Source organism: Cryptomeria japonica, chromosome 8 (assembly GCF_030272615.1).
Source record: "Cryptomeria japonica chromosome 8, Sugi_1.0, whole genome shotgun sequence".
Lineage (NCBI taxonomy): Eukaryota > Viridiplantae > Streptophyta > Pinopsida > Cupressales > Cupressaceae > Cryptomeria > Cryptomeria japonica.
This window is the reverse complement of record NC_081412.1, coordinates 45,163,638-45,189,923: the sequence shown is the minus strand read 5'-3', so window position 1 is coordinate 45,189,923 and position 26,286 is coordinate 45,163,638.

Here is a 26,286-nt window from a genome sequence, read left to right as displayed (position 1 = left end):
GGCAATCACGATATGGCCTCCATGTGAACTCTCTCAGTCTGTCTAGCTCATGTCGCCAATACAATATGTATCCAAAAGGACCCTATCTCAGTGCTCCCCCATAGCAGTACACATATAGTTGGTGGGGTAATACCTGTCTCTCTATAATCAGTCGACATATGGCTATGTGCTCAAATGCCCATACCTGTAACAATGTGACTCCACAACTCAAAGTCTACACTCCGTGATATGCTATCTGATGCAACTCAAAATATAGCATAGCCAGTACACATGGTCCCCATGCGTACACCATCCCCTCTATTGCCATCCGCTCTAGCACTCTTCCCCATCCAATAGGGAATCCATGTCCTCATCTGTCTCTTGCTAGTAGGCATGCTATCACTACTGCTATCACTACGTATCATCGATCATACTCTGATGCCATGGTCTCCCAGCCAATCTCCCTCTCTACGATATCCAGATCATCTGGGTCGCACTCAAATAATCTGCACAACACATCTCTCCCTATCACTGGGTCATACTCTACCATCTCTCCCTGAATTGGAATGTGGAGGATGTGCCATACGTCCTCCAGTGTGACAGTCACCTCTCCAGTCGCTAGATGGAAAGAGGAAGTCTCTGAATGCCATTGCTTTGCCAATGCGGTAAGCAGTCCTGTGTTTGCCCTAATCTTAGGCATGAATGTGATATAGTATATCCCCAGTCTTGCTAATGTATCTCTGTCTGTGCTCCTGAGTCTATGTCATAACATGAAGCAGTCAGGTCAGTTCTCCCGCATGATCAATGGATACTATTGACTCTGCATAATAGTTGGGGCATATTTTGTTAGTTTTAGGGTTTTCTCCTATGGGCTGCATTTCCTTGTTTCATGTCCAAATCAGGGTGTTTCTCATCTACTTTGACCTATCCTATTCTTATCCCCCCCTTTCAGATCATTCGCATGCCAATTTTGACCAAATTAGGGTTTACACTACACAATTGCGCCTGTGTGACAAGTCTTGCGCATGTGTAGCATAACATGCACCTGTGTATCCTACACAAACACAAAAGACTCTACAGAAGCGCAGGATTCTCTCTACACAAGCGCAGAAGTCACTTTCTGCATTTCCTGTGGGCCCCGCAATGTCCTGCAAGCGATCAAAATTCATAAAATTGAAAATATGGGTTTTTGAGATACATACTACTGCTCCCGCATCGTCTAGTCATCTGAATGTGTGTACACATTCTCCGAGGTGATCTGCCATTGGAATGTTTGCCATCTCTTTGCAAGTGTCCTTTTCCAGAGCAACAAATTCTCCTCTTTGGCTAGTGCAAATGAGCAATTTTCACTCTCTTTGCCTCATTTATAGATCTTTGTCAGTGCATAGATGGATGTGCTCTCTCTCCATCTCATGTTGGTCATGGTTTTTTGCGTCTTTAATTGCTTTTCCTTTGTGCATCCGATCTCCAATTGTCAGTCTGTTTGCTCCTATCATGTTCTATCATTATTATCGATCAATTGGCCTCTTTTCTGCATGTTTCCAGCCAATTCATCGAGGGGGCATGCATATGTCATTATCAGTTGTCTGGGGCATTTTCATTATCGTTCTTTGAAACAATGCTTAAAATCGCATTGTCTCATAGAGGGGCAAAATGTAGACACCTAAAAATGGTCAACGCTTGCGGAATCGTACTTTAACATTTGCGCATTGCCTTATTTTAGGGTTTTTGCGTCGCATTAACATTTCTCCTATGTCATGCACTTGGTCTTTATCATTTGCGAGCATCGAGTCCTTCTTCTACATTCCTCATTTTTCTTGCTTTTGAATTTGGTCTTGTCGATAACAATATTTGTCATGATTTCGGTAAATCTTATCCTGTCGCATCTATGTGCGTACTCATTTGTCATCATTTTGGACATTGTCAATCCAAATTAGGGTTTTGTCCTCTTTTCAATCTTGTCATCATGTGATCGATTTGTCATCAATCTTGTCGTCTTTTGATCTATTTTGTTTTCGATCCTTATCTTCTTGTCAATTTTGTCATTTTGCGATCAATTTGTCATCGATCGTTGTCCTTCTCAATTGTGTCAATTTGGATCAATTAGTCATTGTTCCTTGTCAATTGGCACATTTATCAATCAAATCACTTATTAGCATTGGTCATTTATCAAGTCAGAATCATGATCAAATTGAATCGATATCAATTATCCTTTGTCAAGACCTAATTGTCATCCTTGCATTTTCTAATTCATCTTTTAGGGTTTCATGAGTTTATTCATTTAACCCTGTTTGTCATTTCTCCCTCTAGGTTAAATAATTTATTTATTTATCCTAGGTCTTCATGTCACAATTAAATGTTTAATTTAATTGGCTAGCTAATTATTCCTCTTTTTGTGAATTAATTAATAAATGACAAATTATTAAATTGATTTACCTAATTTTTCATCAATTTCTAAATTCCCTCTTTGTGAATTAATTAATAAATGAAAAATTATTAATTAATTCACTAAATTCCTAATTTCCTAATTTTCTAATTTCTTAAATTCCTTTTTTCCAATTTTCTAATTCAATTTCCTCTTATTTTTCTCCTAATTTCATGGGAATGACATTTCAATTTGTCATAATTTGTCATAATTGACAATCAATCAATTTTGACATAGAAAGTTGTCATAATTTTGTCATGAATTATCAATCAATCAATTGCATAGAAAGTGCAAATTTGTCATAATTGACATTCTTGATTTGCAATTTCCATTTGAATATCTTCATGCTAATTTGATCTTTTCTCCAATTTGTCTATAAATTGGATGAATTTCTTCAACCCCAACTAATCACATTATCGAATGAATCACTTTGTCGAATCAATCACGCTTCGAGTATTCTTGTGCTTCTATCTTGTCTACTTGCTTTCATCTCATGTGTATGCACTTGTAGGTGAGATCCACAAACAAAGTTATTAGAAGAAGAAAGAAGGACAATGGAGCCGCATGAAGGAGATATTCAGATCTGCATTTGGTTTTCTTAGTTTTTAATCTTGAATGTTTTGCTTTCATGTCTCTATTGGATGTAATTAGGATTGATCATTCCATTTGAGCTTTTGTGATTGACCTATGACTAATGTTAATATTTGCTTTGATGATTTCTGATTTCCTAGCTACAGTTACTATTGCTTCAAAGGAAATGGAAAGGACACTTGAGGTGGCAGATAGAAAAGTCTTTAATAGAACACATAGAATAACCAGTCTAATGCTAGGTAGGATAAATGAAATAATAAAGGAGACTCAAAAGGCATGGGTTAAGTTCTTTGGAGAGAACAAAGGTTTCTTTACTTCATCGGAATCAAAGACAGACACACAGACACCCCGATTGAAGGAAAAAGGAAAGGGATTATGGGTACTTCACCCTCAATTTTGAAAAACATTAAAATAGTGGAAATCAAGCCCCTTGGTAGATACAAATGTACGGATAGATGTTGAGATACTGACTAATACAGAGATTGAAAAAGTTAATGATGTACAAGATACTAATATTGAGGATAACGGTCCTCCGGATACAAATGTACAGGTTGAGGTTATAGTTCCTACAGAGGAACTGACAATCATAGAGACTGCACCAAGTGGTGAAGCCACCAGTGCAAGTGAGGAAGCTATAAAGGATAAATCATCAAAGGAGAAGAAAGGGGAATCCAGTAGGGAATCGGTAGTTGATCCATCGTTGTTGTCAATTGACACCTCGCAGGCTGAAAAGAAAAACATAATAGAGATGAGTCCTACTGAACTCATAATGATGGCAAGAAAAAACCTAATGAAGGAGGGATCTATAGATAAAGGGATTATTGATCAGTCAATCATTGTTTTACACAGACTAGTCCCAGAGTGAAAGATTGAAAATGAAGCGAGCCCATCTGACAAGCTTAAGACAATTACTGAGCAGATTTCAAAGGATTGTCAATCCTTATAGAAGATTTCAAACCGACAAGCATTGGAGAGGTTCACTCAGGCTAAAAGAGCCACATTCGATCAGGTGATTGAATCTAAAAAGAAGAAGATTTATGAAAATCTAATACTAATAGATAATTATTTGAAGCAATGTACAAATATTTATAGGGTATTTTGTAACACAGATATACTTACAGTTAATGTGGATAAGAAGAGAAAATAATTTCAAGAGAAAATTACAAATATAGCTAATTCTTTTGATGGATTGACTTCATTAACTACATCCATTGATGGTCAAATTTTGATTTTGGAAGCCAAAATTTCTATTCTTGAGAAGGAAAGAGACAAAATCATAAGAAGAGCCAAAAGTTTGATAGGCTTGGTGAGTCCCCAGTTGGATTCACTCCGTGTACATAAGAAAGAATGTATGGATATGGTTGAAAAGCCCACACCAATAGAGGTAAGTGAGAAAGAGTCATTTGCACATATATTAAGTGAACTTGTATCTATTTCTAGCACTTTCAAAACTGGTTGGGATACTCATCTTGAGCTATTGGAGAAGGCTTATCTAGAAATTTTGAAATTTGTTAAGCTTCGGTAAGATATTTTTGGGATATTCATTGTATAGTTTCTTTTGGCTCTTTGACATTATTTTTGGAATTTTTGATGGAATTGATGTCAAAGGGGGAGTGATATAGATGTGAAAAAGAAAAGGAGTTGTATACATTAGGGGAGATATGGAGATATGGGAGTATGGAATATTTTGCATTAATGAATATTCAGCTCAGGGGGAGTAGGCAAGATCAAACCAGCAGATGAAACCTTGATCATTTTTCACATGAGTGTTGCCATCAATGCTAAAGGGGGAGAATGTTGGCAATTGACACTCAATTGGTTGGTTTCACTATGTTTTCATTGATAGAACATGGTATTTTGTTCTGTCTTCATGTTTTGGTTCAGTTGTGTACCGGCAAGCACTTCACAGACACTACAGTGGCACCAACACAGATAGGATAGAAGGATTTATTTGGTTATTGACAATGCAGGATGACATGGTTTAGAATAAGGTTATCGGTATTGGAGGCCGACATCTCTTGGATCCAGCATCGACAATTGTTTTTGATATTCATGCATTTATGTTATCTATCCGACATATAATTTGATATTGTAATAATTCTTGTAAGCCAACATAAGCCATGATAAGTTGTATAGGATACATAGGTCAGTTGGATAAGATCTTTTTTGAAATAGAATAACAAATATGGTGATGGATATGTGAATGTGATATAGTGTGAAATATATTAGAGAGATTATGTATGTGAGGATATTTATGTACAGGTTAATCCGGTAAAGGGTTTAGGGTTTTAGACTAGAACAGACAGAGCTTAAACCAGAACTGTATTCTGGCATAGAAGATGCTATCTTAGCAGTTCAACACTTCTCCAGATTGTAGTCTAGATTTATATGTAGTCAGTGAGGCTCGATTTGTGATTGAGTAGTGTTCTCTAGGCTGTAAGCCTTCCTGCAATTGTATGCCCCTTATATTTTGTAATATCTCTTCATATGACTAGTGGATTGATATTGTGGGTCACAAATCCCACCATGGTTTTTCCTCTTTGAGGTTTTCCATGTATAGTTTGTTGGAAATTGACACTAATTGGAATCATATATTGTCATTGATGGCAACAAGATTCTATTGAAGGCATACACTAGTGGATACTAGCATTGAGTATCCAGGGTCATCATCAGCACCGACACCGACACTGGCATCCAACATTTTAATGAATCCGACATCAATCTAGATCTGAAAAGTTTTATTGTAAAATCATTTTGTAATTATTATATTGGACCGACATTGTATATCTTTTGTATTGTAAGCTGACATAAGGCATATTATTTGTAAGGGTATATAAGTTAGTCTATTGGGTCATTTTGAATATAGTGATATAGGAGAATAATAGTAGAACTGTGTGATGGGAATGATATGTATGAAGGTCATTTTGTATGCAAATGTAATATCATGGCATGATCAGTAGATGGTTGTAAAACATTCTTGGAGGAAGAGAAGATACTGGTATAAGGTTCAGGGTTTATGAATCAGTACACAATAGAGCTTTAACTGGAACTCTTTTTGGCATTATAGATGCATTTTGTGAGTTCATTAGTATTGTTTTATTTTAGTAGAAGTTTGTAGTTAGTTAGACTCTTTTGTGTTGAGCATTGTGCTCTAGGCAGTGTGCCTTCCTGCATGTGCAGGCCCCCATGCTATGTAATATTTTTCTATGGCCAGTGAATTGATATTGTGGGTCACAAATCCCACTATGGTTTTTCCTCTTTGAGGTTTTCCATGTATAAATTTTGTGTGTTATGGTGTTCATTCATGTGGCTGGTTTATTTGGTTCATGTTATATGTTTCTTCATTTACCGGTTTATATGTGTATTTTATAAAAGGTTAAAATCTTGTGTTACCGGCAGAACACTGATTCACCCCCCCTGTCTCAATGTTCTTGGGTTCATTGTATTCTAATTATTGGTACCTTGGAGGAAGTTTAACAGCTAGAGGAAGATCCTAAAACTGGAATCATTGAACATGGCTATGGAGAAGCAACTTGAGATGGTACTTGAGGACTATGATGCTGAAAGGATGAAGAACCTAAAACTACAAGATGAATTGAATTCTATTAATGAATTCATTCTTATTCTACAAGATAGGTTATCATCCGCACAAGCTAAGAAAAAGGAACTTGATGAATACTAAGAGGGGGGGCGAATTAGTATACCAAAAATTCCTATACTTAAACACTTTAACAGTCTAATAGTAAACCGGTAAAACAGTTTAGCAGACAAACCGGTTAGCACACATGCAAACCAAATAGAAAATAATGCATTCACCCACATAAGCAAAAACACCATAACATAGGATATTTTGACGTGGAAACCCAAATGGCAAAAACCATGGTGAGATGGAACTCACAAGTAACTATCTGCAGAATAGGAACTAGACCGGTTAAGGTTATACAATGTTCTTTACCAGAACAGATCTTGTTAAGAATCTCAATCTCTGTTAGGAGATAAGTTTTATTAAAGACTACCTTGCTAGAGGATTTTAGATCCACAGATGTGAACCATGTTGTTAGAGGATTTACAAAAGGCTTTTGGGCCTACCCGGTTAAGGGCTACAAACTTGTCGAAGATGTGAGTAATCAACAAGTGAGTGATCTAGCAAATAGCACAGATTGCTTGGTTAGATCCTGGATAGCTCGTTCTTAATGCATTCCAGCATTACTTCAGTCTTCAACACATTCACACTCTGCCTCTTCTCGTAGACCTAAACTTCTCTTCTGTGTTCACACTCACAAAAACTCTTCAACCACCTTAAACCCTTGCAACTTCTTTAAAACCCTAGACATGATGTCCTTTTAAAGGAATCTGATTTCATGTCTGTCCAATAGGATTACAATACAATTTCCTAGGTTCAATGCATCTAGACATATTCTGTAACATGACACAAAAAGCACCGTTGAAGTGTTGGCACCGTCAAACAATCGGTGGATGGTAACTCATCATAGAGTATTATCGGTTCATACAAAATACCGGTTTAACCAAAATACCGGTTGTCGGTTTGACAAAAATGAAGACTAGGAAATATGTGTTCTGCCAGTTTGATCCTTCATACCGCTTGAGATCCTTGAACCGCTTGGAGTCTACATACCACTTCAGATCGGTAATCAGTTTCTGCAAAACACCAATAGTGTAAGGACTATAATGCATCATACCAGTTGGAACAAGTACCAGTTGAGCTTTAAGTTATACATACAAAAGTGATCTCAATGCAAGTGTGTGTCCATCAATGACAATCACAACATAATCATCAAAAAAGCCAACAATCTCCCCCTTTGGCATTGATGGCAACACTTAGAAAATTTTGACATCTAAGTGTTTTACAACAAAAATATGCCATAATTAAAATTACTCCCCCTAAGCATATACACTATCCCTTTTGCAGAAAATACAATGTATACTGCTTTTTAACAGAAATAACATAAAGGTATACAACAAAACATTCAAAATTTATACTTCTCCCCCTTTGCCAATAATGACAACAATATTACAGACCAACCCCTATTTCATTACTATTAAAAGAATAAGAGTTTATGACAATAAAGAGTAAAACTTGTCAAAAACTGATTTGAAGTCCTACAAAAATTGTTTCATAGATAAGGACCAGGACTCAAGTAGGGAGGTAGCCACTTATTTTTCTATCTGGATTTGGGAGACTTGCTCTTCCATGGCGTCAATCGTGCTCATCTCTTGAGTCACCGTTAAGGCATCCAGATTGAGATAACATTTCTGAAGTATCTGCAAGTGTGGGAGTAGAACTAGTTGGAGTTCCTGTAAATCTCGAGTCTGGTTGCTGATTTCCAACTCTATTTTGGTAGACTGAATATGAAACCGGTGAACGGTTTGCCCATAAGCTGTAAAAGAGTCATATGGTGGCTTGAAGGTGCTTATGTATAACTACAAGTTAGTTTGTAGCTTTTTCTTCTATACAAGCACATCATCACAGAAGAGATGGGGTTGGCAAATCTTACTCAGAAGTAGATTCCCCTCATCCAGAGCATTCCTTATGTCTTTTTGTGCTTTTTGCAGATCGGACCGAAGTTCATTTAGCTTCTTCACCAGGGCAATGTTGAGAGCTTTTTGATGCTCTTTCTTGGCATTTGCCTCTGCTACTTCTTCTAGGCTCTGCACCTGATCATCCACTACTGGGCATAGGAGCTTCAATTGTGCCAATGATGAATCAACATTGGGGAGGTTTGTGTCAGGTAACAAACCGGTAAGAGTGTCCACTGCAGCTTGGATCACATCTTACTCCTTCTTCCTCCTTAACACTTCAAGGCATTCTTGAGCAACCATAATGCTCTATAGTAGCTCCATTTCATTTGTAGACTAGAGGTCAATAGGACTAGTGAGGTCAGCCGATTTGGCTTGACTACCAATTGCCTTTAGAGTCTCCATCTGCGTGCTCTTTGCCGCTTCTACTTCCTTGTCCTCCTCTTCCTTCTTCTTCTCTACTTCTTTTCTCTTTTCCTCTTCCTTATCCTCCTCTACGTTCTTCTTCTCTGCTTCCTTTCTCTTCTCCTCTTCCTTTTCTTCCTCTTCCTTCTTCTTTTCTGCTCATCATCTTTTCTCTTTTCTTCTTCTCTTCCTTATCCTATTCTTCTTTCTTCTTCTTGGAACCTTCTTTTTTCTTTTTCTCTTCATACTCTTCTCTTCTTTTCTTCTCATCCTCTTTTCTCTTTTCCTCCTGTTTCTGTTTCTCCTCATCTTCTTCCTTTTTCTTCTTCTCCGCCTATTTCTTTACTTCCTCCTTTTTGTCCTCTGCTTCCTTTTGCTTTTCTACCTGTTCTGCCTACTTCTCCTATCCTATTGCTTCTGATGGTGTACCCTGAGCAACATTTTCACCATCTAAGGCATCAACATCAATGGGGTCCATTTGTTTTGTGACCGGTTCTTCTTCACTATCATACACCTCATCCAGTTTACCAGTTTCCGGTTCTCGCTCAGCTTTTCTGTTGGCTTCAGCGACTTGATGCATCTTAAGAGCTTCTTGAGCATGAGTATGTGTATCCTTGATCACTACTTGACCCTTTCCTTCTAGTAACAGGAGTCTTCTTCTTCTCATGAAGAAGAGGCCTTTGTATTTATTCATAACTTCAAAAAGTTCTGAATTTGATACATCAGGAAAATGTTGAGCAAATATTTCCTCCCTCATTTCCTGTTCCTTTTCTATGGCAATGCACCATTTATTGTCTAAAGAATTATACAAAGAATCCGGTGTATCAGATCTAATTTCTAAAGGCGATTGGTCATTAACACACAAATACTTAATGATTTCCTACTCAACTACTTCCTTTTCATCATCATTGAAATCATCAAAACAATCAATCAAATCATTCAACACTTTTCTCCTAATATTTTTTATGGTTCTTTGACAATGTGTCAAAGGTTTGTAGGAGGAAATGTCAATATTTACCAGTGCCGATGATGTCGGTTCATTCTTTGTCTTTTTCTTTGCTTGTCTTGTCTTCTTGGGTTTTTCTTCAGACATAGTTTCTTTTGAGTCCAGTGAATTATTCCTTGTCTTCCTCTTCCTCTCGAAGACTTTGGTAGGTTCCACTTGCAGTTTCTTCATTGCAGGTGACCGCTTGGTCACTTTGGGACTGGCTGCAGTAACCGATGCCAATGCTAAAGGCACTGCCTTTCCTTTCTTTGCTGAGGGTTCTTCAATAGGTGTAACCCTTTCTAAATAAGTGTCATTTCTCTTTGCCTTAGGATCAAGGGGTGAGGCAAGTAGGGTAGAAGCATACCTGTCCAGCATATCATACATTACCTCATAGCCCATAGGCTCCACTTCTTCTTGTCTAGGCTCAACCGCCTCCATTATGCACACATCAACTTTCATGGTGAAGCATATGTCCTCCTCATACTTCTTGACTATATCACTGGATATCCTTATCCTTTAGCTCATCTTGCACTTGAACTCATCAAAGTATTTGTTCAGTGCTTTCGAATAGCCGGTTCCAACCGCTTGTAGACTTTCCTTGATTTATTTTTTCACCGGTTGATTGGCAGACCTATGAATGTCTCCTACTCCTAGAAAGTAGCCTTGAAAGTAAAAGAACAACCCAACCAGTAGTTGTCCAAACTTGAATCTCAGTGCATTGTCCTGTTTGATCGACTTAAGATTCAACATAAGTTGTCTTTGCATACAAGTGCAGAGATCAAATGATGCATCCTCCTTGATCATCTTGTAAGTGACATTTACCACTGTAGCAGATACAGAGTTAATTTTGCTGGCAGAGAATCTCCGGTAGCCTATCACCATGCAGGTATACTTGACCAGATCATCCTTGATTGAGTTGACGGTAATGCCACGTGAGTCACTCACTGAACCAGTGAGCTTGGACATTTCCGTCTTGCTGACCTTCCTTAGGGCTAGCACTTCCCCTGTATTGTAGAAACTGGTGATGACATGAATAGCTTGTGGTGTGATATCATGCGTTCTTTCAAGATACATTTTGTCACCATGAACTCTACTCAGAATGATTCTGATGTGGTCATCTGTGAAATCCTCTAGGAAGTAAACCATATTGTGAAGTTTCTTCTTCTCCAAAATGCTATACTCTAGTTTGATCTTTTTATCTTTCCCATAGAATAGACCTAGCTGCGAGTGGATTGCTAGAGACCCTAGGTCTTCAATTTTATAGTCTATATAATCAGATATTCCTTCTTCCACTATTACTCCAACAGGAACTTGTGACAGGGCATTGTATTTGGACTTGCATTGAATGAAGCTGACTGAATTGACAGATGCACTAGAGCTAGTATGAGATGTGGAAGATGTGGAAGCCATGATAAAAATAGAAAACTTGAGAAATACCTTTCAAAAATCGAGAATTTAGGGCTTTCAGATTCTACTTCGCCTCACACTTCATCAGTTGCAGAATCACCACTTTGCGTTCTTCTCTCGACCATTTGTAATTTGCTTCTGAATCTACTTCAAGGTTTCTAAATTTCTTTGAATCGCAACACAAATCACTTTTTCTTCTCTCTGCACTTGAAAAACTTATTCGCTCAAAAAATGATAGTGAGAAATGATTTGAAAATTCCTTTTAAACATATTCCTCACCTACCACAATAAATGCTCCACCATTAGGGCGTAAACCCTAATTTGCCTTTTACCATTTCTGGTCTTCCGCCAATTGAGGCATCACATACCGGTTAAGGTTTTTTACTGGTGTAAACTGGGGGTTCGAAACATTTCGCTGTTTGCTCCCCCTAAGCTTTTCTGATGCTTAGTTTGTCGGTTCCGTTATTTCCACACTAGGTGTAGAAACCGATTCTTCTTGCAACACTGCTGGTTTCTTCTTCTAGGTTTTGTTCATAGCCGCTTGAACAGTCTCAATATCAATATTTCCTTCCAGATTGATTGGTATAACAGTCGATATACTCTTTCTTGTTCTGTAGAATCTGGCAATGTGACCCAGTTTGTTGCAATGATAGTAGACCATTCTAGGTGCTCTCCAAGCTCCATTATTCATGTTACCATTCTTCCTCCTGCATGTTGTAGTTGTGTGACCATGACCATGACAGATCAAATAGTTTGTTCTCCATCCGGTTGCCGCTTGATAGCCACCGCTTCTTGACCAATGATTAAAGGCATTACACCAGTTGTGATTTTGGTTCACAAAAGATTTCGGACCAACTCCTTGATTCCTCTGAGGATATCTTCTAGTGTTGTTCATAACAGACCTGCATTCAAATGCTCTATGCCTAAACTTGTTGCATGCATAACAGTTACCATTGAATCTATAGGATCTAGGCTTATCATTTAGAAAATAAGGAAAATTATTTTAAGTCTTACTCCTACACACATTGGCAGTATGTCCTTCTTTAAGATAGTTAAAGAAAATAGGTTTAAACTTTTGCTTACCTTTATCCTTTGATGTTGGTTGTTTCTTCTATGCTCCAACATTTGTACCAGAGGTCTCACCTTCCTCATGATTGGAATAACCAAGTCCATCAGTATTCTTGACAAGTTTGGCAGATTCAAGCTTTTGCTCTAGCTTAATAGAACTCTTGTTGAACTTAGCAAGTATTTTCTTTGAGTCAAAGAGTTCTTTGGAAATAGAAACATTTGTTTCCATCAGATTTGCATTCTCAGAGATGGTCATGTTCAATTCTCCTTGCATGTCTTCCTTTTCCACTTTTCTCGCATGGAGTTGAGCTGTTAGGGCACTGATCTCTTGCTTCAGCTTGGAGATTTCATGATCTTTGTCTTTTATCAGATCTTTAGCTTTCCTCCGGTTCTCAAGCTCTTGGCACATTTGGATAGTCAGTCCTTCCAACTCCTTTCTCAGATTGGAATTGGATTCATTCAGGTTTTCTACTTCTTGGATTAAGGCTTCCATGTTTGCTTCATCAGAAGAACTATTTTCAGATAGCTCCAACAGCTTTTCAGCATGTTTTCTCCTTTTTGCTTAAGATGCCTTATATTTGACCATAAGATCATCATAGGCTTGCTCAGACTGAGTGAGCCGATGAGTAAGTTCCCTCAATGTGTATTCCCCCATATCTCTTTCCAACTGGTTAAACTTATAGAAAGGTAGGCTCTGATACCAATTGATGAATCCTAAGAGGGGGGGGTGAATTAGTATACCAAAAATTCCTGTACTTAAACACTTTGACAATCTAACAGTAAACCGGTAAAACAATTTAGCAGACAAACTAGTTAGCACACATGCAAACCAAATAGAAAATAATGCATTCACCCACAGAAGCACAAACACCATAACATAGGAGATTTTGACATGGAAACCCAAATGGGAAAAACCACAGTGAGATGGAACTCACAAGTAACTATCTGCAGAATAGGAACCAGACCGATTAAGGTCATACAATGTTCTTTACCAAAATAGATAATGTTAGGAATCTCAATCTCCATTAGGAGATAAGTCCGATTAAAGACTACCTTGCTAGAGGATTTTAGATCCAAATATGTGAACCACCTTGTTAGAGGATTTACAAAAGGCTTTTGGGCCTACCCAGTTAAGGGCTATAGACTTGTCGAAGATGTGAGTAATCAACAAGTCAGTGATCTACCAAATAGCATAGATTGCTTGGTTAGATCCTTGATAGCTCGTTCTTAATGCATTCCAGCATTACTTTAGTCTTCAACACATTCACACTCTACCTCTTCTCACAGACCTGAACTTCTCTTCTATGTTCACACTCACAAAAACTCTTCAACCACCTTAAACCCTTGCAACTTCTTTAAAACCCTAGAAATGATGTCCTTTTAAAGGAATTTGATTTCATGTTGGTCCAATAGGATTACAATACAATTTCCTAGGTTCAATGCATCTAGACATGTTTTGTAACACGACACAAAAAGCACCGTTGAAGTGTCAGCACCATCAAACAATCGGTGGATGGTAACTCATCACAAAATGTCAGTTGGTAACTCATCACAGAGTATTACCGGTTCATACAAAATACCGGTTTAAGCAAAATACTAGTTGCCAGTTTGACAAAAATGAAGATTGGGAAATATGTATTTTCCTGCTTGGATCCTTCGTACCACTTGAGATCCTCGAACCACTTGGAGTCTACATACCACTTCAGATCGGTAATCACTTTCTACAAAACACCAATAGTCTAAGGACTATAATGCATTATACCATTTAGAACAAGTACTAGTTGAGCTTTAACTTATACATACAAAAGTGATCTCAATGCAAGTGTGTGTCCATCAATGAAAATCATAAAAAATGCTAACAAAACTTTTGCAAAACTAGGATGATGAAGAGAAAAATGCACTTAAGGAACAATGTCAGAAGTTGAGTCAACAAAACATGCTCATGAAGAATGAAATGCAAGACCAGACTATGAGGTTATCAAAATATATTGAGGACAGAAAGAAAAAGGAAGAAAATCTTGTTATATCTCTGAAGAACAAATTTGATGAATTTGGTAGATTGACTCATGAGAATAATCTACTGAGAACTGATTTGGTACACTCCCAGAATAATGAACAAGAGCTTGAAAGACAAATAACAATTCTGAGAGATGATCTGACTACTGCAAGTGAGTATAAAGAAAAATTCAGGATTAGTGTTGCACAGTTGGATGAATTATTGAAAAGACAAAGGCAGAGTGAAGATTCTAGAGAACTTGTATTTGTACAAGGTGAAAGCTCCAATACTACAAATGGATATTAGACAACTGGTATGCAGAACTCATCAGACCAGAGGAAACTGGTAAGGAAATCTAATGCTTACAAATTCAATGGTAGATGTTTTGTTTGTAATAAATTTGGGCATATGGCTAGACAATGTAGAAATAGAGAAAATCAAAACTACAATCAGTTCCTGGTCAATGCACAAATTGCAAGAAATATGGTCATTAGTCAGAAGATTACAGAATGAATATTAAATGTCATGCATGTAGAAATTTTGGTTATTTAGCTAATCAATGTAGGTCAAGGAATGACACTGGATATGCCAAAGCAATTCAAAAGAACAATGTTACATGTTATGCATGCAACAAAATAGGTCATATTGCTAAGTATTGCACAAGAAATTCTACACCGATTAACAATGATAAAGCAAATGAGAAAGGAAAGTAGAAGGTAGATGAAATACAATAAGATCACACCAAGAGATGGGTTAGAAAATCTGAAGAATCATGTGGAGATGCAACTACACCAGTAACTCCACCTGTAACTCCACTGGTAGACTGGAACACTCCTGCACCGGTAGGAAATTCAACTAGTAACTAAAGCATACGCCTTAGGGGTTGGAAAATTAATTGCAAATCTTGCATATTCCCCGGAAGAGATCTGAAAAGATCTGGAGAGTGGTATTGATCATTAATGCAGGTTTATCCGACATGAAACTGTGAAACTGGGATTTGGTAGGGCACATCGCTAAGAATTTATGAAAATGATGAATTAGGGTTTACTCGCTGATAAAAAGGGAAAATGGACTCATTTTCACTCACCAAGCACTCGAGCAAACTAGAGTGAAGAAAAGGTGAATCACAAGCGATCTAGAGCAAGTAAAGGCACTCCAAAGAATTTCCAGTAGTCATTTGAGAAGTAATCAAAACTCTTCAACCAATGGCTATTATCTAGGTATTTCTTTGAAATGGCATCTAGATCATCATCTTCTCCTACTTTTGTTGCAAATCCCATTGTTGTTGAGGTCAAGGATAGGCTTAGGCCTATTTTCAAGGAAGTTCCCCAAATTGCTATGAAGGAAGATTCTATTGGCGTGTTTTCAAGGGTTCCCGATGACATGGTCTATGTAGAAGATGTCAAGACCTATATTCACTGCACATTGGAGGATTTGGGCATTGAGGAAATCAAGGGGATGTATCAATCTATGATACTAGATAGCTCCGGTACTATCAAATTGGAATATCAAATCATTGAGGATCTAGGGTTAATCGGAATCCTATACATTCCAGAATTCAAGGATGAAGTGATCAAATATGTTCTAAGAAGGGTCCATAATGAATTTATCTGGCTAGACTGACCCCACATGCTATCCAAGCGGTCACCGACTTACCTAAAGTTGGATAGGAACCAAAAAAGAAGATTTTCAACACTGCGGTTGAGAAGGTCACCGACACACCCCATGATGGAAGATCTATGAGCGTCAACACCATCAAAGACACTGATGTGAAATTTGCCAGCATGATAATTGACTACAAGGTAACTCAATCAAGTCGATTGAACTCTGTTGTTAGTTCCTGCATCCATGCTTCTTATCAGATGATAAAGAATAATCAGAATTATGATTTGTGTGAATGGTTGAGAAGTGAGTTAATGATTAATCTTGGCAAAATTAAAGGGGTTAAGAAAGGAACATTCAGGTTTGGCAATCTGATTGTCTTCTTGATGTTATACTTCATGAATGAGCTACCAGGTTTGGGAAAGAAGCGTTGGGCACATGACATACCGGTAGGTATGCAAATCAAAGAAACAATCACCGGTCTTGGTAGTAACAACGATGAGAAGTTATGGGGCTAGTTCAAAAATTTTCAAGAAAACATGAGATTAAGGGAAAGAATTTCCAAGCACATTATGGAGAAATACTCCACTGATATCGACTTTATGGTCAAAACAGATGAGACACTGATGGAAGCAGTGGAACCTAGAACTATATGGGTTATTAAATTAGGTTATGAGGTAGACGATAGTATTTTGGAGTTATATGCTAAAATGTTGATTGATGCTCCTTGGGATGATAAGGCTGAACACTTTGGCAGTGTACAAGAGAAGACTTTTGAAGTTAAAACTAGTTTCAACCGGAAAAGAAGAGAAAAGAAGATAGACAAAATGTCTCCATTTTTTCAGGATGTAATACACATGATAGATACAGAACTAGGTTCTAGATCTAAACTAGTAGATCAATTGGTAGCAACTAGTGCTCCTGAGGTGAAGAAGCCTGAGACTTTTATTTCTTCTATCACTTCTGATTCTGATCTAGAGGATAATCAACCTCTTGCATTCAAAAGGGTACAGAGGAAGAAAATTGACAAGCCTCTGGTAGAGGAGAAGAAGGTGGAACCAAGGAGAAAGCTAGTTAGAAAGGTAACAATTTTACCCCCACCTCTGGCAAAGAAGAGGTAGCCTGCTCCATTCACTCCTACAACTCCCAGCAAGAAGAAAAAGAGTGATGAAGCAATTGAATCTGGTAAAATAACTTGTTCTAAGTTAATTGATGAGATAACTAAAGATGGAATGTTGAAGAATGTGTCAAAATTATAAGATGATTTAGAAGATAATGAACAAGATGAAATAGAAGAAACAATTTTGTTATATCTAGACATATATAAGAAGGATTTGGTAGAGATTTTTAAGGAAATTCCCTTATCATTATAAAATAAGTTAGATGCAAGGAGATTAGATGTAATTAGAAGGGACAGGGAGATCAAAGAAGTTGAACTTTTGAATATGTGTGGCTCAATAAATAATGAGGAAATGAAAAGATGTATAGACATTGCTAATAGAACAGTCTTTTGTAGCAAAACCTGACAAATAGGCCTAATGATGGGTAGAGTCAATGAGATAGTAAATGAGACCAAAGATGGTTGGACCAAATTCTTCCAAAAGAATCCTGATTTTCTCACCTCTCAAGAAGAATTTTCTAAGGCAACTTCTCCCACCATCCCAGACAAATCTAAAGGGAAAGGAATTTTGGAAAGTTCAGTTCAAATTTTGAATGAACTGATAGTTAAACCCAAAACTGATGAGAGTGTATAGACTAAACCAACAGAGACTACATTTATACAGTTTGGGGAAGCCAATATAGATAATGTACAGGTTACAGATAATATTGTGGACAGTACTCCACCGGTAGTAACTGATATTGTACCAAGTGGCAAAGCCACCAGTGCATTAGAGGAGGAGAAAAGAGATTCACTGACAAAGGATAAGGAAAATAAGGAAAAGGAGACTGAACCGGTAGTAGTTCCCCTAGAAAAACCTTTGGCAATTGACACTTCTCAAGTTGAGAAGAAATCAATTACAAAGATGAGTCCCATAGAGCTAATGATGATGGCTACACAAAAGCTAATGAAGGAAGGATCTGCAGAAAAAGGAATAATAGATCAATCAATAATAGTTTTGCATAGATTGATTCTTGATTGTATGATTCAAAATAAAGCAAGCCCTTCCGACAAGATTAAGGTATTAACAAAACACATATCTAAAAAATTTCAATCACTGCAACATATTTCAGACAAGAAAGCACTTGAAAGATTTACTCTGACCAAGAAAGCAAATTTTGATGAGATTATTGAAACAGAGAAGAGGAAGGTTAAAGAGAAACTTGCACTCATTGAAAACCAGGGTTTAATTTAGTGGTGAATATTCACCAATGGTGAATATTTCACGTCGGCGACCTAGAAAATGGCGAATATATTGCATCGATTGGAGGTGGCCATGTCGCCCAAACTTTATAAATATTCATCAAATGCATGGCCCAATCGCCCATTGTTTTATGTATTTAATTGTATCTCTATCAAGATTTCGCCAATAGAATCTACATTTTCCAAGCGGTAAATTCAATATTTTTGCCTACACTTTCTGAGGTTGTCTTAATAGATGAACATAATTCGCCAATAGCCATATAAATATTTATTGTCTAGGAGAACCCAATTCACGTGCTATTTTTTAGAAGCATATCTCTTAGTAAATCTTTCTCATAAATGCACGAGTGTGCAAAATTGGAAACAACTGTAAACCACTACCAATTACTAGATTGGAAGTCGTGCTTGCCGAGTGGATCGCAGTTAGAGAATGTCAGTGACAAGACGTTAATAAATGTCAATACTTGATTAGGATAAGATTTGATTCATGCCTACTGTCTCCAATTCCATTCTGGGGACTTTTTGGAGAACTAAGTTCTCTTCAGAAATTTGGGCCGAAATAAAACTTCAGCCATTGATATGCGATCATTGAAGGGTTTTAAATCATTGCTGGATTTTAGGTATGTGTGACGTGTTGATGAAGTTGCGCTTATCAATACATCATGTAGATTATGGACTCGACATGATGTTTCATTAATTAGATAACAAAAATGGTTATTAATAGATAACGAAAATCACCTACACTTAAATAATTTTTCCTTCGGAGTATAATTTTTTGCCCATACACATATATTTTTTCCTTTAAATGAAAAACATTCGCCTCCTCCATTATATATTTTCCCCACACAATAATGAATTATTCGCTAGGATTTTATGTAATTTTCAAACCCTAAAACTAAAATCGCCAATAGAAATTAGTTTTTTTTCAAAATTTGAAAAAAAATTCGCCATCAATTTGAAATTTTCGCCCCAAAAATAATGTCTGATTCGCCAGCATTTTACACTTTTTCCTAGGGGGTGGTTTCTTAAAGTTATCCCTGTTGAAAACTCTTTGAAACAATGTACTAACATCTACAGGGTCTGTTGCAATATACAAATTCTTACAGCTAATGTAGATCAGACGTTAAAGGAACTACATGAAAAGATAGCTAATATTGTTAATTCTTTTGATGGACTAACTTCACTTACAACTTCCATTGATGGACAAATTTTGAACTTGGAGAAGCAAGTTTTTGCTTTTGAAAAGGAAAGAGACAAGATCATTTAGAGTCTTAGGGGTTTGGTGAGTCCAAGATTGGATTCACTTGGTGTACATAAGAGAGAATGTATAGATATGCTTGAAAAACCAACACTGATAGAAGTCACTGAGAAAGAAACACTAGCACATTTACTGAGTGGACTTGTATCCATATCTGAGACATTCAAAACCGGTTGGGATACCTATGTACAATTGCTAGAGAAAGCTTACTCAAAAATTTTGAGATTGCTCAAGCTCTAGTAAAGTAATTTGTAACTATTCTTTAATTCTTTCACCAATCTTTGGCATTGATTCCAAAGGGGGATTATATGCATGTAATCCTAAGAGGAGGATAGGCAGAGTATATTGCTGACAAGGTAAATCAACTCAGAGGGAGTATGATCCATTTTTTAGTTGAACCGGTAGGGAATCCATTTTTCACATGAGTGTTGCCATCAATACCAAAGGGGGAGATTGTTGGTAATTGACACTCATTGGAATCATATGTTGTCATTGATGGAAACAAGATCCTATTTAAGGCATATACAGACACTTAGAGGAATACACCAGTGGATATACCAACATTGATTATTTAGGATCATCATCGGCACTGACATCCAGCATTTCAATGAAGCTGACATCAGTCTGGATCCAAAAGGTTTTATTGTAAAATCATTTTTTAATGACTATATTGGGCTGACATTGTATATCTTTTGTATTGTAAGCCAACATAAGGCATATTGTTTGTAAGGGTATATAAGTCAGTCTATTAGATCATTTTGAATATAGTGATATAGGAGAATAATAGCAGAACTATGTGATGTGAAGGATATGTATGAAGGTCATTTTGTATGCAAATGTAATATCATGCTATGATCAGTAGATGGTTGTAAATTCTTGGAGGAAGAGGAGATACCGGTAGAAGGTTTAGGGTTTATGAACTGGTATAGAACAAAGCTTTAACCAAAACTCTTTTTGGCATTACAGATGCATTTTGTGAGTTCATCAATAATGTTTTATTTCAGTAGAAGCTTGTAGTCAGTGAGACTCTTTTGTGTTGAGCCAGTGTGCTCTAGGCAGTGTGCCTTCCTGCATGTGTAGGCCCCCATGCTAAGTAATATCTTTCATATGGCCAGTGAATTGATATTGTGGGTCATAAATCCCATTGTGGTTTTTCTTCTTTGTGGTTTTACGCATATAAATTATGTGTGTTATGGTGTTCATTCATGTGGTTGGATTATTTGGTTCATGTTATATGTTTCTTCATTTATTGGTTTATATGTGTATGTTATAAAAAGTTAAAATCTTGTGTTACGACAAAACATTGATTCATGCCCCCCCCCCCTCTCAATGTTCTTGGGTTCATTGTATTCCAATATAATTTTGTTTGTTATGATTCTCATTTATTTGATTGGCTTATTAGTTGCTTTACTTCTTTCAACTATGTATGTATTGGTATACCGGTTGGTGTGTGCATGTTTTAATAAGGATAAAATTATTCATTCTGTATAACACTGATTCACCTCCCCCTCTTAGTGTTATTGGATTCCAACAAATATGCCATGATTGATGAGTTGGATATGTTGTTGTTTTGGTCCAGCAAGTGAGTTGGCCTTGCTGTGGATTTATTGTCATGATTGACAACAAATTTGATGACTATATTATGCCCTTTTGTTGGCCAAGAGGCTCATTGTTATACTTGATGTTGTTGTAGCCTTGTGTATGTTGTACAAGTATGTGTGGAAGTTCTTGGCTACATATGAATGTATATTTTCATATTTCATTTTGGTTTAAAACCTCTTGTGATTTATTGTTGGGCCATGATAGGGGGAGTGGGCTTCCTTTGTTGGCTTGATGATGATTGTAATGAATTCATCACATGTTGTCATTGATGAAACACATACACACACATATGTTTCTATTGTCTACCAGTGTAACTTCAAAGTTGTTTACACTACAACCGGTATGCTAGAGGTTATACCAAAGGTTTATTTCTAACTGGTACTTGGTGACAATCAGTGTATGCATGGAGATAAACACTTGGTTATATATGTCTCAACATAAACAAGAAGATCCAACGGAGACTATCTCAGAAGCGTCAAAGTCAAGCGGTTTAACTCTAACCGATATTAAGTGTTCCAATTGGTAATCATAGATTTTGTGATGAGTTACCACCACCAATAGCTTGGCGATATTTTTGTGATGAGTTATGATCACTTGACTAGATACATTGTGTTGGCATTCCATACTCTAGTGAGAAATGATGGTGTTGTCATTGATGGAAACTTACCGGCAACCTTGTGAATATCTTCAGGCACTAGCACCGGCAAGCACTGATACTGGTAGACACTTCATCGACAGCAACAACAATGTATACCGGCATCCCAACCGACAAGAATAAAGTTTTGTTTATTGTATTTTATTGTAAATATCTTTTGTAAAGCCGACATGGCATTTTGTAATAAGACTCATATATGTATGAGATATTGAAAATCATTTGTAATAAGGATGGATGGACATATGATGGTAGAAGTGATGAGAGAATATTAAGGTAGATTTTGTATAAGGTTTATTGTTATTGTATGAGCTTAACCCGGTATTGAACCTGGCATAGCAGATGCTAAATTGTAGCAGTACATTATATTGGATTTTAATAATCCATTTTGTAATTGAGTAGTGAGCTCTAGGCAATTGGCCTTCCTACATGTGTAGACCCCTCTTGTAATTAATATCCATTCATTGGCCAGTGTTTGAATATTATGGGTCACAAATCCCACCGAGGTTTTTCCCACACTGGGTTTCCTCGTTAAACATCTTGTGTTATGGTGTGTTTTCTATGTTGTCTTTACTGTTCATATTTACTGAATTAATTCTTGTTTACTAGTACACTATTTTGGAATCCAAAATACTTAATAAGGTTAAAGAATCTATTAACCATTTAGATACTGATTCATCCCTCCCCCCTCTCAGTATCTTTGGGACTATCATCAATCCTAACAATTGGTATCAGAGCCTGGTCCTCTATTTTCAAAAGCCTAACAGCTTGAGGAAGATTCTGACACCGGTACAGATGGAGAACTTAAGAAAGCAATTAGAAGGAGCTCTTATGGACTATGATGCAGAGAAATTGAAGAATATCAAACTTGAAGATGATTTGAGGACTGCACATGAATTCATTCAAGGACTTCAGGAGAATCTCACTATTGCTAGAAATAAAAGAAAAGAACTTCATGAAAAGATGTAGAGTAAAGATGATGAAAAGGAAACTCTTAATGAGCTTGTAAGCAAGATGAGGCAAGAAAACATGACTATGAGGAATAAAATGCAAGACATGACTATGAGATTTTGTAAAGACATTGAAGACAGAAAGAAGAATGAAGATGACTTCACTAGGAGACTCAATGATGCTGGAAATAATAATCTAAGACTCAATCATGAAAATGATATGTTGACGATAGATTTGATTCACATGGAACATGATAAAACTGAACTTATGAGACAAAAGGGATTTCTGGAAAATGAGTTGGCTACTGCAAGTCAACATAAAGAGAAATTCATGAAAAGTTCAGAAGAACTTGACGATATGGTGAAAAGTCAGAAACCTAATGGAGATACTAATGGACTTGGATTTGAAGTTGGAGAAAGTTCTAGTACTGCAAACAATCATGATCATAGCAAGCCGGTAAGACAACCTAATGCTTACAAATTTAATGGGAAATGCTTTAACTGTAACAAGTATGTGTTGGCATTTGGCATTATAATGGGAAATTGATCACAGCAAGCCGGATATTGAGAAGGTTGTTGATGATTATGGATATAATTGATTAAGGATGTTTACTATCTTGATATTATTATTTTGTCATTGATGTCAGGAAATTGATTTTCTAATTCAGTATGATGTTTCCATATCTTGAGAAGTATGATTTAAAGAGTATAAAGATGTTGGTAAAAGACACAGAAAGAATATGATGAATAAGGGGATGAATAAGGTATTCAATGGGAAACTACTACCGAGTCAGACAATGATGAGATCATAATGTTTAGATTGTTTTAAACATCATACATATATTGTAAATTGTAAGCTTAATACTATACTATGTTACCGAGCAATGAACCTAGTCGGTAAACCCTAAGGTTATCACTATCAGTTAGTGAAGGCAGAATGTCTACCGAGTGAAGTTTAGTATTTACCGAGTTGTAGCCGAGCTATAACAAAATACATTAAATGGTTACATGCATTATTTAATGAAGGAAGCTGATGAGCTAGAACTGATTAAATGATTGGTATGCCATGCATGAAGTTTGTTAATGAATCTATGGCAAAGGAAAATCGACATGAAGATCTATAGCTTAGATTGAATTGCAATACCCTAGCACAAGTTCCAAGAAATGTATGCAAGTTCCTAGGTGGGGTAAAACATTTTCAGATCGAAGGATACATTGAACCTAGTCAAAGTTTGAAGATTTGATGGCTATGATTGATAATGGGAAATGTGATCAAGGAGATTAAGCAATTAGCTAGTTATTTATAAATAGGGAACTATTGATAAACAAGGCATGCGGGCAAATGTATGCACAGGGATGCTACATAGTGGTTACTAAGTACAAAAGCTTGAAGACCTGTTTGAATAACAGAGTGTAGAAGCCTAGCAGATGGACTAGATTAGTTCTATGTCTAGATTGTATTGAGCAAATAAGAATCTGCTTTATCATTTTAGATGTGAAGTTGCAGATAGATTTTTATTACTATTATTTTGTGAAGTGACAGAAAATCTCTTAACCGAGTGGACTTAACAGTCTTATTTGTAAAAACCTCTAGCAAGGTGACATTCAGATTGAGTGTTTAAAATCCTTTAACAAGGTCACTTCTAACAAGGTGAAGATCCTAACAGATCTGAGGGAAATCCCTTAATGGGGTCACATCTAGCAATGTGGTTTGTAATCTTTAACAGGATTTGCTTTTAACTGAGCATACTCTAGAAGAGTATATTTCTTAGTGGGTCCAAAATACCACAATGGTTTTTCCCTATTGGGTTTCCATGTTAAATCTGGTGTTATGGGGTTTATGATGTTTATATGCTTTTGAATTTGCATGTTTAGCAGTTTTGGTTATATTATTGAAGTATATGTTACCGAGGTTGAATCTAATGTTTTTATGGGAGATTAAATTTGTATGATTCACCCCCCCCCTCTCATCCTGTTGGCTATTGGATCTATACTTACATTAAGTATCAGAACTATCAGTATGGTCATAGAGAAAATTAGTGTAGATCTAGAAACAATCAGAACATTAATCCACCCGCCGGTCAATGTTCCAAATGCAACAAAATTGGTCACAATTTAGAAAACTGCAGAATTAATGTAAGATGTTATGTTTGTGGAAGATTTGGGCACTTATCTAATCAATGCAGAACACAAACCGGTATAGGATATGGAAAGGCTATTCAAAAGAACAATGTGACTTGTTATGCTTGTAACAAGATTGGACATATTGCAAAATTTTTGTAGAAGCAAGACTTCACCCGCAAATAATAAAGGACCCAGTTTGAAAGGAAAAGAGAAGGTTGATGAGGTAAAGCAAGAATTTTCAAGACAATGGATCAGAAAGAGAGATCAGAATGTTGATGAGACTATTCCTTCACCAGTAGAACAAAGTATTACTCCATTGATAGGAGATTCTTCATCCAATTGAGAACTAACCCTTTGGGGATATTGTAGCAAGTTGAAAATCATGCAAAATTACCCTTGGTTGATGGTGAGAAGATGGACTTCTTCTCTACCAGCAGATGTGTTATGTTTCACTTAACCGACAAGCATTTAATGTGGTTGTTGGAGGAAAATACATTATAAATCAATGATTTTCTCTCATTTTTAATTCACCGATTATTCAAACTTCTAGAGAGCTCAAAATCTGAGTGAAGACATCCAAGGCGAAGAAGTGAAACAAGTTCTTTCAAGCACTCAAACCATTATCAGGCAACTTAAGGTATTTATCAAAGGCTTCCTCCTCTGCTCCAAAATTTATTGCAAACCCTATTGTTTTAGAAGTTGTGAAATGTCCTAGGCCCATTTTTAAGATCATTCCTAAGATAGAGAAACAAGATGATTCCCTAGGTGCTTTTTCAAAAATTCCAAAAGGTGTTGCTTATGTTGAAGACTCTAGAATCTATATTCATTGCCATATTGAGGAATTAGGTTCTGAGGAAATATTAAAAATGTTTAAAACTATTTTCTGTGATGAAAATGGAAATGTAAAACCCAAACACAAGGTAATTGAAACTTTAGGTTTTGTGGAAATCTTGGACATCCCTGATTTTCCTAAGGAGGTAGTAAGGATTGTCCTTAACAGAGTTCATGGAGAATTCTTTTGGCTAGATTATGTTTGTAAAATCACCAAAGAAGCAGTCAGGACAATGATTGGTTTACCCTCCACCAGTAGCAGGTCAGATAAGACTAAGAAGGTTCCTAATAATACTGTCATGACATTAACACGAGAAACCTATGATAGTAGATCCTTGAGAGTGAATGATGTTAAAGATGAGAATGTTAGATTTATAAGCATGATCCTAGGTCACACATGCAAACCAACTCAACTCAGTATCCAGTCTTTATATTAAAAGTGCATATGATATGGTCAACAATGATACAAAAATAGATGTATGTGAGTGGTTAAAGGATGAATTGATAG